This window comes from Episyrphus balteatus, chromosome 3 (genome assembly GCF_945859705.1).
Source record: "Episyrphus balteatus chromosome 3, idEpiBalt1.1, whole genome shotgun sequence".
Taxonomy (NCBI): domain Eukaryota; kingdom Metazoa; phylum Arthropoda; class Insecta; order Diptera; family Syrphidae; genus Episyrphus; species Episyrphus balteatus.
Genome location: NC_079136.1, coordinates 13,948,415 through 13,966,087, shown reverse-complemented (window position 1 = coordinate 13,966,087; position 17,673 = coordinate 13,948,415).

Genomic DNA, 17,673 nt, shown 5'->3' with positions numbered 1-17,673 from the left:
TTTCCTTTCATTTTTACACCAAACAAAATTAAATTAAGATATGCGTGTATAGCGTGTGTACTTGAAAAGTATCTCCCAGATCCTTTTTATTATTGACTTGTGAAATTGTTGTTATTCTAGCTGGGCTGGCTCTCTGGCTGTCTATTGGAAAAATATAAAATGCTCCTGCACGGCCCAAAACAAAAACCTGATTGGAAAAAAAAGAAAAAATAAGTATTTGCCGGTACAACCAGACATTCAGCCAGTTTCCATAAATGGCACACAAAAGGGGCACTACCTTAAGTTGGCTCGAATGCAAACAGTATGCACGGCACGACGATGTCTATTCGATTTGACTTCCTTCTTAAAAAGGAAAACAAGTTTTTATTACTCAACTTAATAATATTCTCTTAACCCCCTGCAAAAAAAAAATTAAAATTAAAAAAAGAAAGAGATTGTAATGGTAATAGAGTTTAATCGAAAGATCATAGTTGCCCCCTATTACACTCAATACCATCTCTTTCAGTACCAAAACTACTTTAAATATCTAATTTGATTAGTCTGTTTAGTCTGGAAAAACCATATTTGATGATTTTTTGAATGAAAGTACGAGTATTTTCCATAACGACGATGAGACTGAGAATGTCAACAACGACTATTCTATTCAAGAACGAGAACTATTCTAGCTGATTGAGACGAATTAATTTTAAAATTTACATTTTTACGATGTTGGCGATTTTGTGTATTAATTTGAATATATTATTCCAGTTTGAGCAGCGGTAGTTGAACATAGCTCATCTATTAGGCCAGTTAGTGGTCGGTTTTGTGGGTAATTCAATATATTCTATTTTCTAAGTTTCCACCTCCATCATTACAACTTACTGGTTTGCTGCTGGTGTTACTGCTGTTACAACTTTAGCGCAATCCTTTGATGTATGTTATGGTTCTGGTTTATACAATTGATCGAAATATTCACATTCCCCACATGCAATATATGTAATACAGTCGAAAACCTTTAAATTGGAAGTGACACAGAGTTAACTTTTAGAATTCTAAACTTAGAAGGATCTTAAATCGTATTGATAACTTTTTTAGTTATTGAGATTTGAAAAAAGTTGTATGACAAAATTGTAGAGAATTTTAAGATTAACTTGAAAAATTAATAGTTTTAACATTTTTTATCCGTATCAAAAAATTGCCATTACATAAAATATAGAAAATTTTACTTAATATATATTTTTCTACGATCCTTAGAAACCGAGAAAATATGGAAATATGTACTACCAGGAGGTGAATTTCGCAAGTGCGAAAACTCGGGGAAAAACAATTAACGAAACGGTTTGACTTATCTGGTAACTTAGAATAAGAGCGTACTTTATTTTGTTTAGTACTGTATATATGTACGTACTTCAACCGATTTCGTGGTTGCTCAAAAGCAATAAGTTGAACAGATCGTTTTGAATGACCCATTAGATTGAGAAAAGTTGTAGACAAAATTATCCATTTTAATGAACAAAATCAGTTTACCAAAATATTTCCCACTAGGTACCTACTTGGAAAAGTTCTTGGTGAACGACAGAAAATGTGGCCGTGGAAAACATTTTGCGAGTTTAAGTTAAAAAAAAAAGAAAACAACCTGTTCGGGGTTATGAATTCACAAGTGGCAGCCGTGCACAGTGTGTAATTTTGCCAATCTAGCGGAACTTTAATCAAAAATAAATGTCTCTCAAATGCGACAAAATTAGTATCATATGAAAGGTAAAACCTCTGGCAATAGAGTGTTAAAAAAAAAACAAGAAAACAACTGTATTTACCGTTCAACAGAATCACAAACATCAGCTTGGTTCAAGAGAAAAAAAAATTGAAGCTCATTGCTTTTCTTGTGTCAAGTGGAAAATAAGTTGTGTAAATTAAATTTATTTTATTTATTTTTGGTAATATATTAGAACTTCTCAGGGTAAGTAATTTTTTTGTGCACTTACAAATAAAAAAAAAAGTCGTTTGTTTGAAGTCCTTAAAAGTGATGTTTTTTTATTGTGTTCTGTAACTTTGTGAAGCGTTTTAAAAATGTATCCTCGTGTATATTTCGTGTTATTGAGTTTAAAATCTCCGTTGGTATATTCTGTGTTAGAATTCGTTTACTTTCCATGCTTTAGACTGCTGACCCCATACAAAATTTTTTTTTTTTGTTCAGGTACATAGGCCAAAAACCAATTTTTTGATCTTTTGAAAAATCGCACATCACATTTTTACAAATTGAAAATGACTTTTTTAGATTCTTGTTGGCAAAATAAGACAAAAAGATTAAATAAAATTTTTCGATATTTTGCTTCGTTTTCGAAATAGAGACAGTTTAAGAACCAACTCCCAAAATCGTTTGCTCGATGTCGGCTCTTCCCCACCCATTGTGGTACATTTTGTACTCGTATATCACATATTGGACATATAGTTAGATATATTATTTTGAAAATCAATAAAACCCTTGTAGAAATACAATACTTAACAAAATTAAGCTGGTTTGCATCAAAAAAATTAAGTTTACTTGGAATTAGAATTAAGTACTGCTAGATTGGCAAAATTGCACACTGAACAAAATTCTAATATCCTATCCATTAACTGTGAACTAAAAATTAATTTTTTTTTAATGTGGGCGTGCCAAAAATATAAAACTAAAATGAATATTTCTCGGGAGTTTTTTAGAAGTCTACGCAATTCTCATTTTTCTGCCCAAAGAATAGCGGTCTTTTTAACTAGTTTGAAATTTAAAATTATATTTTACATCATTTATATTAATTGATCAAATTTTCTTTTACTTATCTTGATTTGTATGTACTCGAAAAAAAACTTGTGTCAGAATTAAATGAGTTGAAAAAATTCGTATATACAAGATATACAGTACATTTTACAGAATATATAGTACATTTTAAAGGGATATATAGTACATTTTAAAAGGATATACCGTACATTTTGCAGGATATTCAGTACATTTAAACAGAATAAACAGTACTTTTTACAGAATATAGAATACATTTTACAGAATATATAGTACATTTTACAGGTTATGTAGTACATATTATCTTGTTTGCACTTCTTGCTTCTGTTAAAATATAACTTCTTGTAACCATTTGGCTGCCAGCTTTTTGTACTGTTATTTAACTTTAGGTGTCGCTGAAAAATGGCAGCCAAAAGCTTCTGGGTACATTTTTGTTTTTAGTTACCAGATTAAACAAAATTTACTAGTGAATCCTTACTGAATAGATACATTGAAGTACATTTAGTTTGTAATTAGTATGTAAAAGTTTGTACTCATTATATAAAAGTTTGTTCCTAGAACATACCTACAAGTTTATACTCAATACATAAAAGTGTTTGTCAGAACATAAAAAATTAACCCCAGTACAAACAAATACAGCCATGGACAGAGAAATAGCACACTATTGAGAAAAATCATGCGAATCGAATTTTAGATATTAGGAATGCTTTTTATAAATTTTTTTCTCTTGGTATATTATCGAAATAAAGTGATGGAGACAAAAATATCTTAAAAGTACCGTTATTTTCTATATTTATTTGCACTAGCAATATAATGCTTTTTCTATCTCTTTCGCTAGTGGACACAGAAATAGCACACATTTGTTTAACCGTTAAGTTTTTATTCCGCGTTCAAAAGTTGTAGACGAAAATGCATTCATTTTATTGCTACTATTTAATTAACAAGTATTTTTGAAAAAAATAGGCAGAAAACATCATTAAACTGCGAAAAAAGGGAGAATTACTTTCGAGCCTCATAGTCAAGGGAAAAATCCTTCTTAGTTAGCTTAAACTCTAAATTTTTTGAATAAATGATGGATAAAGCCATTTATTTGGAAAGAGCAAATAGAAATTTAAACTCTGAAATTAAATTGCGTTAACTTCTTCCCCGCAAAACTTCCATACGAGTGGATAGAGCGATCACAAAGAAACGCAAATGTGGGCCTTTTAAGTCATCTCGCACGATTTTGCCCGAAGTAAATATAGAATTCGGCGAAAAAAGTGTCAAGCAGACTTTTAAGAAGGATACTTAATGATGCTGAGTTGTACAGACAGGTAAGCAAGAAAAATCCAATGATATAAAAAGACACATGAAAGATCACCTAACATTAGCTATAAAACATCTGAATAAAAACATGCAGTTTTGAATGAGAGTCTTTTGGAGTGATGAAATAAAGGTTAACCGCATTGGAACCGATGACAAAACATTTGTCCATCGCCTAAAATGTTAAAAGGACAAGCCAAAGTATTATCTCAAGACGATGAAACTAAGAGGATAGGATTTGATGGTCTGGGGCGCATTTTCCTGGCATGGTAAGGACCCATTGGTTAGGTGGATGGCAGAATTGATAAATTCTTTTGTCTTAATATTACATTAGAATACCGAGGAACCATATTTCTCGCCAGTTAATTAGATATTCATACATGACAATCACCCAAACATGCATCAGAAATAGTACAAGATAGGTTTTCGGACGAAAAAATCGATGTTTGCACCTAGCCATCTCAAATTCACAATCTTAACCCCATAGAAAACTTATAAATTGATGTCAAGGTTAAGCGTGGGAAAAGGAAATTCAAAAATTCAAACGATCTTTGGGCCAGAATCAAAGAAGCGTGGTGCCGTACTCCACAAAGTGGATACCAGACGTTAGTTGAAAGTTTACCAAAGAGGTGCGAAGGAACTTTGAAAAACTGTGGTCTACTAACAAGTTACTAACTTAGTAGTATTGAATTTATTGGAAATTGTAAGAATTTTTGCTTAGAAATGATTATTTTTATGATTTTCGGAATGTGGGCTATTTCTTTGTCCACAAGAAAAAAGGGTATTCTCTAGATATTATATTTTTAAAAATTGAATTGAAATAAAATAATTTATAATTATTAATTTTATGAATTCCCATAAGCTAATGCATGCCCTGATGTAAAAATTATAATATATAAGTTAAAAGATCCCAAATAAATGCAATTTTTGTAAGAAAAATCAAAAGTGTGCTATTTCTTTGTCCATAGCTGTATGTACTTAGCACGTGAAGTCTGTACTGTGTACATGAAAGACTGTTCTTAGTACATAATATTTTATTGAATACCCTCAGTGAGTAGTCATTAAATAAGTAGGTATGCACTGAGTCTGTATGCATTTAACACTTTTGACTAAACAATCATAAAATGAGGGTACAAATTAGGAAGTGAAAACGATTTTTACTATATCGCACTCAATAAATCTTTTTTGCGGTCCGCATATTTCAAGTTGTGACTTATTGACATATCTTCATGGTGTCAATAATGTTTGTTATGTTTGCAAAATGAGTACAGTATTCATAAGAGTTTCTTTACTGAAAATAAAGTTTAATCGCTTGCAAAAAATTTAAGTTTTGTAAGTTTATCGATCTTAGTAAAGATAACTTGATTAGACAAAAACTACACTGGGCTGATTAAATGACTTTTGGCCAAGCCACGTAGCTGGTAAACCAAAAACCGCAGTACCGAATTGGAAAGTTATGAAAGTCAAAAGAATGATAAAATAAAGAACTAAAGAACTTCAAACATTTTAGATATAGATAACATATTCATCCCCGTTTAGCAGTTCCTTTTTGCCATATTCCAATTTCTCAAATAAAAAAATTTAACACTTGACCAACTATTCCACATTTTACGCCTTGGCAATCTTGAAGATCGGTGTGATAAATTTTTCGGTGATCTAAATAGAATTTCCACTTAGAGTTACTTGTCTGTTATCTTTTCATTTGGTGTAGATTACCATAATCGATCGTTTAACAACTATTTACTCGTTTCAGCAGCTATAGAGGGAGAGTAATAATTGTGTTGTGGTTTTCAGTTTTTTTTTTTTTTTTTTCAAACTTGTGCCATTTTCATTTGTAATTGTTTGCAATTTGAATATCGGATTACCTGATAGATGTAGACATTATATTGTCCATATTTCTCAACATCTATTTACATTATTTTTTTTTTTTCAAACTTTAATCTATATCAGCTGCTGAATCTTGTAATGTGTCATTTTCAGTTTCACGCGTCTCAAACTGGGATTGGCATTAATCATAACTTGTTTTGAATGTCTCTTTTTATAATTAAATTTTTACATAGGTACGTGCATACTTCTCACCAGCTGCTTTTAAGAACTAGAATTCTTTATTTTCTTGTAAATTGGTCTTCAAGTTTATCTGGATTCTAACTAAGTCAAGCCAAGAATGATTCACTTTTCATTTTAAATCACGATTGAAGAGTTAAGAGTTTTATAATATTTTGTCGAGACTCGAGAGTAAACAAAAGCACCTGGCTCCTCTGGGTGATGACCCCGTTTTACGTTGAATTTTGTAAACTTAACAAACAGTCACAACTTCAATAAAAACCTGACAAAGAAAATCACTTGTAATTTTTTTTTTTTTTTTTTGTATTTCATAATTTACATCATCTCGCTCGTCATTATTATTTTGTTGGAAAATTGGATTTCTTTTTTTTTCTTATTATTTTCCGTTCAAAGAAGCCACTTACCATATTGAGGAGAGTTGCCAGCCAGTATTTTGATGGGAAATTGCTTAAGGGCAGTTCTCTTATTAAACGATTATACGTTATTAGCTCCTGTCCTGAACTTGATCAGGTTGCTTGTCGGATTGGATTGGAGTCTTTGTTTGTGTACATAAAGAGACTCTCCTCAAAAACTTGTACAATTTTTTATTGTTGTGTAATTTTTGTAACAAAGAGAGAAACATGAATTGAGTAGTAGAAGACATCATCAATTGATTTGAATTCTGATGTTGTTGTGTAATAGTCCAGTCATTTTAGATTTGGTTGTATGGAGGTCTGAGAAATAATTCGCAACTGCAATTCGGACTAAAAATATGAAAGTACACTAGTACAGGAACTAAACCCCCCATTTTCCGAACAAATGTCTGGACGACTTTGGCCGCCATTTTGTTTTGAACAGTTTTGCGACTATCGCTTGTAGTTCGGCTAGTTTTGGTCTTAGAGAAAAATGTTATGAGACAAAGTTGTAGCAAATTTTATTTCCCACAAAAAATGTTAAGTAAGTTTTTATTCTAAAACCTACCATTTAGGAGTTATAATGAATTTCGTAAAATGCTATGCTCACTTATTTTTTATATTCACCATAACTTTTTTTTCAAACTTTTATTAAAAAATTGTTGTTATAAAAGTTAAAGAGCTACTAATTATCTATGTTTGTCTCATACTAAGTTTTTTTGTCCGAGTTGCCGTTTCCTCACTAAAACAAAAATTCAATAAAAAAATTAGCAAAAACAGGGTGAGGGGAGAGTACGATAATTGTGGTGCCGAGATTTTATAACAGTTTTTTGAAGAAGGGTTCAATACAAGTATTTTTTACTATTGGAAGGGGGGTCTATCTCCCCCCGTTTATGTGGGAGGGGCAGTTTTCTAAAAAAAAAACAGCCTAAAATAAAAAAAAATATTAAAAAACAACGGCAACACTTACAGTTATGAATGATACATTTTTCAAAAGCCACAATTATATGCATTATTGTAGTTTTTAAATGGAGCTATTAAAATTTATAGTTTTTGAAATAATCGATCTCAAAGTTAAATTTAGGAAAAAAAAATTTTTTTTTAATCGATTATTTCAAAAACTATAAATTTTAATAGCTCCATTTAAAAACTACAATAATGCATATAATTGTGGCTTTTGAAAAATGTATCATTCATAACTGTAAGTGTTGCCGTTGTTTTTTAATATTTTATTTTATTTTAGGCTGTTTTTTTTTAGAAAACTGCCCCTCCCGCATAAACGGGGGGAGATAGACCCCCCTTCCAATAGTAAAAAATACTTGTATTGAACCCTTCTTCAAAAAACTGTTATAAAATCTCGGCACCACAATTATCGTACTCTCCCCTCACCCTGTTTTTGCTAATTTTTTTATTGAATTTTTGTTTTAGTGAGGAAACGGCAACTCGGACAAAAAAACTTAGTATGAGACAAACATAGATAATTAGTAGCTCTTTAACTTTTATAACAACAATTTTTTAATAAAAGTTTGAAAAAAAAGTTATGGTGAATATAAAAAATAAGTGAGCATAGCATTTTACGAAATTCATTATAACTCCTTAATGGTAGGTTTTAGAATAAAAACTTACTTAACATTTTTTGTGGGAAATAAAATTTTCTACAACTTTGTCTCATAACATTTTTCTCTAAGACCAAAACTAGCCGAACTACAAGCGATAGTCGCAAAACTGTTCAAAACAAAATGGCGGCCAAAGTCGTCCAGACATTTGTTCGGAAAATGGGGGGTTTAGTTCCTGTACTAGTGTACTTTCATATTTTGAGTACAAATTGCAGTTGCGAATTATTTCTCAGCAAAAGTATAACTTGACTGGACTATAAACGTTTTGCGTGATTCATGTTTTTTTTTTTTGTCAAAGCTGAGCTGACTTATTGGCTAGTTAGTATTAAGGGTTTATCCCAATTTGAAACAATAAAACAATGACAATGCTTTGATTTATAAAGCATTCGTATTGATTCATTTAAATTTATTGAGTCAATGTTTATTTTTTTTGGGTTGGTTTCATAACAAAAATTGTATATTTACTTATAGTAGAGTAACTAAAGCTCAAAAAATGGCAATATTAGGGAACCCGGCCGAATAGCTTAGATTTTGATGATCTTTTTTTTCAAACGTCGGTAATTAAAAATACTTTGAAGTCTATAGATTAAAAATTGCCGGTGTTGCCGTTTTGAGTTTTTAAATTTAATTGAAGATTTTTGTGAACAAAAAAAATTTTTTCCAAAATTTTGCTTAAATTTCATAAATTAATTGATGCCAAAAGATTGTCTAGAAAATTAAAGGAAAAACAATATATCGGAGTGAGGGACAATCTTTCATCGTTTAAGCGATAGATGCAATTTTCGTATTAATTGACTTCAAATACAAAAACAATATTTGAACACAACGGCAACACCTAAGCGAGAAGCTTATTGATATTTGTAAAATTAAAATTAAGTAAAATGAATGAAGGGCTTAAAGGAATGGTAATTGAACTCAAATTTTTGAAAAAAAAAAAAAAATTAATGAACAAATTTTAACATGTCGTTTTTAAAACTTTTTCGTAAAATAAAATGCATTTATTTTTCAATTTTTTTTTGGCCACATTTATTATGATTTGAAATAATAAAAAGAAATGTCAATTACAGTTTATGAAAAAAAATTAAAAAGTATTTCATTTTCGAAGAAATTTTTTAAAAGAAGTTTTGAAAAAAAAACTTTACTATTTTTTTTTTAAGTTCAACATTTAAATATAAAGTTATTTTTTATTTATTCAATAGCCCTTATTGTTGAAAGTTAAATAACAAAAGTTCTTATTGCCAAAGTCTTTGAGAAAATCAATTATTTCAATGCAAAAATTCAATTTTTATCAAAAAAATCCAATGAAATTGAAGTAATTTTTATATTTTTTTTCAAAACTGTAATATATATTACCTTTTCCTCTTCGGAATTCAACTGATAATATTAATAGCCAAATTTTTTTTAAATAAATTCATATTTTACTACGAAAAAGTTTGAAAAAAAAGCAATTTAAACTTTTTTTCCTAAATTCTAAAACGTTCCTAAACGTTTTTTTTTTTTCCGAAATTCTGAGTTGAGGACCATTATTTCAAAAACTCTTGATTAAATTAAGTGGATTTAAATTTTAAAAATAGAAATGAGATTCTCGCTTTTTAAAAACGTGTCTGTAAATATTGTAGGTGTTGCCGTTGTGTTCAAATATTTTTTTTTGTGTTTGAAGTCAGTTTGGAAGATTGTCCCTTACTCCCTTATATTTTTGTCCTTAAATTACCCAGAGAATCTTTTGCTATCATTTGTTTTATGAAATTAAGGCAATAAAAATGGTTTTGTTCAAAAAAAATTTAATTTTAAAAAACAATATGGCAACATCGGCAATTTTTAATCTATATACTTTAAAATATTTTTAATTACCTACGTTTGAAAAAAAAAAAATCTCCAAAATCAGAGCTGTTCGGCCGGGTTTCCTAATAATTTGCTTCAGTTACTCCACTATTAACTCCAATGACAAATATTCTTATTTATAAACCCTTAAGGCGAAATAAAATGGTGTATACTAAATTAATGAGTTAGTGGAATTGATGATAGCCCTTATTGAAAATGAATGGTTAATTTTCATAAGGATGTATGTATTTTTCGTTAATGTCCCTAGCAGTCTAAGATTATGCCTTAAGACAAAATATTGAGAACATTTCGTTGTTCTCAATGTGGCTTGTTGCACTAAAATTGCTCCAAAAATCACTTATCAATGTAATCCACAAAGTTAAGTCAATATTTTTTTCCTAGAATTGTAATACATACATATTAGAGTGTCCCAGCCTATAAGGGCGAATTTTTTTTTTCGTTTTTGAATACGCATACCCTTTAATTTTTTTCTAATTGACCCTAATAACTAAAAGATAGAATATTATAGAAATCGGATAACGATAACACCAATACGATATTATTATGATACGGCGAAGTCATCAAGTACTTACATGTATCAACGCAAGTCGGCACGGGTTGCTGTGGTCCTAGTTACATGAAATTTTATTTATACGTGTTTTAACACGATTCAAAAATAATTAGAGGGTATGCGTTAAAAAAAAAAAACAACTTTAATTTTTTTGGGACACTATTAGAGTCATTTACATGTAAGTACTTGAATGAAAGGTTATATTATATCTTTTCAAAATAAAAATAAATCAAATTTAAAAATGCTCTATGTAAAAAGATATTACGTGTAAAAAAAAGACCATCTTTTTACCGTTATCTCAAAAATGTGACTATGAAAATGATTGAAATTTTGCAAAAATATAGTGCTGGCTTTAATCTATATTTCCTGTTAATTTGATTAATATATCTATCAAAACCAAAAAGATATAAATTAAAAACGGTCAAAAGAGCTCGAAAACGGTCAAAAATTTGGGAAAAAGAAATATTTTTTCACATTAAAAATATCTCGGGCAATAAAAAAGATATCAGAAAGATTTAAACAGGCATTGAAAGATGGAAAACAGTTCTTATAGAAACCGTAATTAAATATGTTCAAACAATTTTCCTTATATAAAAGAATTAAGTCCGAAGTACCCAAAAATACGTTTTTTTGCATCGTCTAACGGTAATATTTCAAAAACGGGAGCTGATTAATTTTTTTTTAACTTTGGATTCGAGTTCAGGACACCGAAAACCTTCAGAAAAGTATATTATTGTTTTGGCAACAAAACCCTTGTAAACCAGTGTAATAGTTTAAGCTGTATATTGATAATGAATATAGCAGCTAATAGACCAGTGCCAATCCGGTTTTCAGAGGGCAAAAGTTGAACAAATTATTAGCAGCATTAGGGTGGTGGAAAAATTTAGGATAAATGGTATATGAAAGGGGAAAAATAAATTGCCCACCAAAAAATTGGGGGAAAGGGGGTGGGTGGGCGAAAAAGTGGGGTGGGTGTCAAAAATCATGGTTTTTTACGATTTCTGTCAAAACTAGACGTCTAATCGAAAAAAGTCAAATGCAAAAGTTGTAGGTAGTATAAATGTCTACAACTTTTACTCAAACAATTTTTTTCTATAACCTCCAAAATATTGGAAAAAATGCAAAAATACGATTTTTTGATTTTTTATTTTTATCTTTTACAAAAATGGTTGGATTTTAACAAAACTTGGTTAAAAACTACTTTGTTATGTTTTCTATCTATTAAAAATGTTTTTTGAGCAAAAAGTGAATTTTTGGATTTTTAACGAATTTAATTTGAAAAAATAGCCTTTTTTTCAATCAAAAAAGTTACCGAAAAAATTTTTGATTTTTGAAAAGTTTGAACTGAAATTATTTAGATTAAAACCTATTATTTAAGCTTGTGTGGAAAAACTATACTTTTGTTTTAGAAAATATTGAGAAAAATTGAAAAAAACAAAAAAACGATTTTTAAGATCGATTTTTTCGTAAATGACAGTAATATTGGCGAGAAATAATTTTCCATAGAAACTAAATTATACTTTTCTAATGGCCTTTGACCTTCTTAATTTGAATCTAGCATTAGAATAGCTTTAACGTGAAAAGTTTTTGAGATATTGAATTTTGAACGTCCAAAACACTATTTTTGAAATGTTTTGCATGGTAATATCTCAAAAACGTGATGTGATAGAATTTTTCTGACTTCGGATTCGATCTCAGCGCACAAAAAACCATTAGAAAAATATACTTTGATTTCTATAAAAAAAACTTTTTGACTAGTGAATTCGAACAGGGAAGAAAAAATCGAATGCCTTGTTCGAATTCATTAGTCAAAAAGTTTTTTTTATAGAAATCAAAGTATATTTTTCTAATGGTTTTTTGTGCGCTGAGCTCGAATCCGAAGTCAGAAAAATTCTATCACATCACGTTTTTGAGATATTACCATGCAAAACATTTCAAAAATAGTGTTTTGGAAGTTCAAAATTCAATATCTCAAAAACTTTTCACGTTAGAGCTATTCTAATGCTAGATTCAAATTAAGAAGGTCAAAGGCCATTAGAAAAGTATAATTTAGTTTCTATGGAAAATAATTTCTCGCCAATATTACTGTCATTTACGGAAAAATCGATCTTAAAAATCGTTTTTTGTTTTTTTTTCAATTTTTCTCAATATTTTCTAAAACAAAAGTATAGTTTTTCCACACAAGCTTAAATAATAGGTTTTAATCTAAATAATTTCAGTTCAAACTTTTCAAAAATCAAAAATTTTTTCGGTAACTTTTTTGATTGAAAAAAAGGCTATTTTTTCAAATTAAATTCGTTAAAAATCCAAAAATTCACTTTTTGCTCAAAAAACATTTTTAATAGATAGAAAACATAACAAAGTAGTTTTTAACCAAGTTTTGTTAAAATCCAACCATTTTTGTAAAAGATAAAAATAAAAAATCAAAAAATCGTATTTTTGCATTTTTTCCAATATTTTGGAGGTTATAGAAAAAAATTGTTTGAGTAAAAGTTGTAGACATTTATACTACCTACAACTTTTGCATTTGACTTTTTTCGATTAGACGTCTAGTTTTGACAGAAATCGTAAAAAACCATGATTTTTGACACCCACCCCACTTTTTCGCCCACCCACCCCCTTTCCCCCAATTTTTTTGTGGGCAATTTATTTTTCCCCTTTCATATACCATTTATCCTAAATTTTGCCACCACCCATATGCTGCTAATAATTTTTTTATTTTCAAAAATTATTGGCACTGGTCTATAAGGTGAAAAAAAACTGCTAACAGGCACGGGAAGAACGGGAGACCAGAGTTCATCGATTTGTAAGACGTTATCACATTAAAAATAATATTCAAAGCCAATAAGACATAAAAAAGAATTAAGTCCACCTAGTGACTCAAAATCGACCACTGTGCGCCGCATCGCAAATTTATGTTTCCCATACGATTTGTATGGGAAAGATTGTGTATTTGTGTTTAGAATTTTTTATCTTTTTAATGGTTCATCAAAAAGGCTAGATTTAATCACTTTCTTGTATAACATTGAACGCTCTACAAAATTGCATTTATAAAATTTAAAAAAAACGGACCCGACTTTTTAGTTGAAAAAATGAATAATTCGAATTTATTGAAGAAATCTAATATGATAGTATTAGGGGTTTGAGAGTTATATAAAAGGATCTGTGAAACCAAAACACAACATAGAATACAAATATTCGAAAATTTTGCCAAATTTTTTGAAAAACCTAATAATTTCGTCAAAAAATCGGAAAACAAATGAGAAAAAACTACTTTTTATATTTTAAAGTTGAATAACTTCGAAACGCGGGGGTAAATCAAAAAAATTAACAAGAGCTTTTTTGTAGAGCGAACAATTTTACAAAAGAAAATGATTTTTTCAAGCCTTTTGGATGAACCATTAAAAAGATAAAAAATTCTAAACACAAATACACAATCTTTCCCATACAAATCGTATGGGAAATAGAAATTTGCGATGCGGCGCGGCGGTACTAAATGTAAACATTAATGGCTGAAACTTTTACAGTATTTTTTTTTCGTCATTTCCAATAATATTTTCAACAATGCTTTGAACAAAAAAAAAAAATTTTTTTTGAATCAGTACATGTACATATTTATTTAATTCTACAACTTCCCCAATAAATAACTTAACAGAACTAGGTTACTCAGTGGGTTTCATTGATTTCATGCAAATATTTATTAGAAAATTATTTACCTAATCTACTTGTCATGTTAATGTCGATGATAATGTCGTTCGTGATGATTGTCTAAAGTCTCTTTTTTTTTTTAAACAAAAACAAGACAGTTTGTTTTTGTTTTGGTCCGGAAAAATGCCAACAAAAATGAAACTATATTTGCACTTAAATTGTGAGACAACGGACAAAAGTTGACTTGGTTTTCATAATATTTGCTAAATTTGTTATGTGCACTTTGTGCTCATACACACTCAAAGAAAACTGACAACTAAACTGCACATACACACCCTTTCTCATGTTAATCAAGTCATTTAAAATGGTTTCAATTGACCGTGGTTCGCAGTCAATTGTTTTATCCGGAGATTTTGCTGATTACTGATTTTTTACAACAAATTCTACTTCAACATGATTTTTTCAGAATGTTATTCCTACCTACACACTCAGTTTGGTTTGGTTTTGGTTGTAAATTGTAATCCCTGCCTTCTGTTCTATGCAACAGTACCTTAGATTAGATATACTATACTCAAGTGTCAGTCAGTTACTTTGTGTGGTCTGTGAGTATGTTATGGCAAACTGTCAGTTATCAAATAGATATGTTTCCTTGTTTTGAATATAGTTCTATAAAAATTCTAAGGGTGGGGCTTATCGACTGGGTCAGTCACTTGCTCATGTTGGTTGGAAATTTATTTCACAAACTGACAATTGAAGAGACAATGTGTCAAATGAAACATGATATTGGCTAACAATAATTTATATTTGTATTTCAATCAATAAAAGCTTTCCAAGTAGTGTCAAAGCTTTGAATGTATATCAGTCAATTTGTATTTTTATTTTGAAGCACCCTCTATTTTGTAATTTTTTCGATTTTAAGACTAGATTAAATTGTAGTAGAATGAAATTGAAAAACAAAAATTCTACAGATTGATTTGTACGATTTTTTTTTACAAAAAGAACTGTTCTTAAAATTGAACGCGTCTGTGAAAATTTGGTTTGTTTTGGTTTTCAAAAGAAATATGCTGGTAGGCCAACTTAAGGACTGTTAGAATTTGGTAAATTGTTCATCCCGAATCCTAACGGTTTCCGATTAAATGCAGTTCTTGTGAAATACTGAAAATTCCCTGTTTTGCAACTACTTGGCCTGTTACATAGCAGTAATACTAAAATTCTTACAGATCTGTCTATGAAAGCAGCTATTACTGCACAACAAGGTTTTAGATGAATAAACTATACAATACTTTTCCAAGGGTTTTTGGTGTGCTGAACTCGAATCCGGTTTCAGAAATATTGTATCAGCTCTGAAATATTTATTTTAGAAAATACAAAAACACATTTTTTGGCTGATAGCTCTGGTCAACAAAATTTTACTATTTTTATTATGAATAAACCGAAGTATACTTTTCCAATAGTTTTTGGTATGCTTAACTCGAATATGAAGTCAGAAATATTCTATTAATCTTAGTTCTTGAAATATTGCCGTTATAATTTGCGAAAAAAGCGTGTTTTGGCTGTTTTTGAGGTTATGCTATGATGTGAGGTACATTATTTCAACACAATTCGAATAACATCACATTTTTTCGTCAACTAAAAATGAATTGTGACAGATGCCTTGAAACAGTTTGGCAAAATGAAACTTCAACACTAACACAAAAATACAAACAGAGGTTAAGAATTTGATTGGCTTTGAAGCTTTTTCATTTCAATTTGCTTGCATTTTTTAAACAGTAAAAATATTTAATATTTACCCAAATTCTTCTATTATGATGTATTTTTAGGAAAAAAAAAATTAAAACCGTTAGGCAACATATTTTTTTTATAAATAATTTAAAAAAAAAAAAGTTTTTAAGGGATGTTGAAGATATTCACAATCAACAACTAAACCTAAAATTTCAAAAATAATTCATTAATTTATAAAAAAGAAAAAAATATGTAGGTATGTTATGTACAAACATTTATTTTTTAACATTTTATTTTTATTTATTATCAAGTCTACTTTTTTATACAAAGAAAAAATGTTGAAGAGATCTTGTCTAAAATAGTACAGACAAAATAGTTCCAAAATCCCTCACATAACGCTGATTTTCATAATTTGCATTTAGTGTCTTCTTTTAAATACCTTCCTAATCTCCTAAAGTTCGTACTGTGTATTGCATAAACTGCGCTTTCCTCCAATTTCTAGAAAGCGAAACCAAAAATTTGTAACATACATACATTTTTATAAAGCCAGAAGCTCATTCTTATTTTTTAAATTTAAGTCCACTAAATTTAATAAAGAGTTTTTGAAAAAATGGTCCTCAGAATTAAAAAAAAAAATGTTATTAAAAAAATTTTTTAAATGACTTTTTTCCTAACTTTTTCTAATAAAATATGAATTTATTTTTAAAAAAATTTTGGCCATAAATATTATCAGTTGAATTCCGAAAGAAATAAGGTAATATATATCACACTTTAAAAAAAAAATTAAAAATTATTTCAATTTCAATGGGTTTTTTTTGATAAAAACTGACTTTTTGCATTGAAATAATTGATTTTCTCAAAGATTTTGGCAAATAAGAACTTAAAACTTTTGCTATTTAACTTTCAACAATAAGGGCTATTAATAAATTAAAAATAACTTTATATTTAAATGTTGAACTTTAAAAAAAAAAAATAAGTTACATTTTTTTTTTCAAAACTTCTATTAAAAAAATTTCTTCGAAAATGAAATACTTTTTAATTTTTTTCATAAACTGTAATACATATTGACATTTCTTTTTATAATTTTAAATCATAATAAATTTGGCCTAAAAAATTTGAAAAATAAATGCATTTTAAGTTTTAAAAACGACATGTTCAAATTTTGTCAATAACTTTTTTTTTTTTTTTTTCAAAAATCTGAGTTCAATTACCATTCTTTCAAAAGCCCTTCATTCAATTAACTTAATTTTAATTTTACAAATATGACTAAGCTTCTAGCTTTTTAAAAATGTATATTTAAATATTTTAGGTGTTGCCGTTGTGTTCAAATATTTTTTTTTGTGTTTGAAGTCAATTAATAAGAAAATTGCATCTATCGCTTGAACGATGGAAGATTGTCTCTCAGTCCCATATATTTTTTTACCTTGAATTTTCTAGACAATCTTTTGGCATCAATTAATTTATGAAATTTAAGAAAAATTTTTGAAAAAAAATTTGATGTTTTTTTTTTTTAATTAAATTTAAAAAATCAAAACGGCAACACCGGCAATTACCGACGTTTTAAAAAAAAAAAAAAACATCAAAATCTAACCTGTTCGGCCGGGTTCCCTAATATTTCCAATTTTTTAGCTTTAGTTACTCCACTAAACTATATGAACATTGAACAACATTTAATTTTTCCAATAATGAGAACGAGTAGGAAATCATTTTTTTTTTTCTTAATTTTAAAACAAACAAACAAACTAATAACGGCTCAAATAAATCTTAGAAGAAAACGTAATGGGT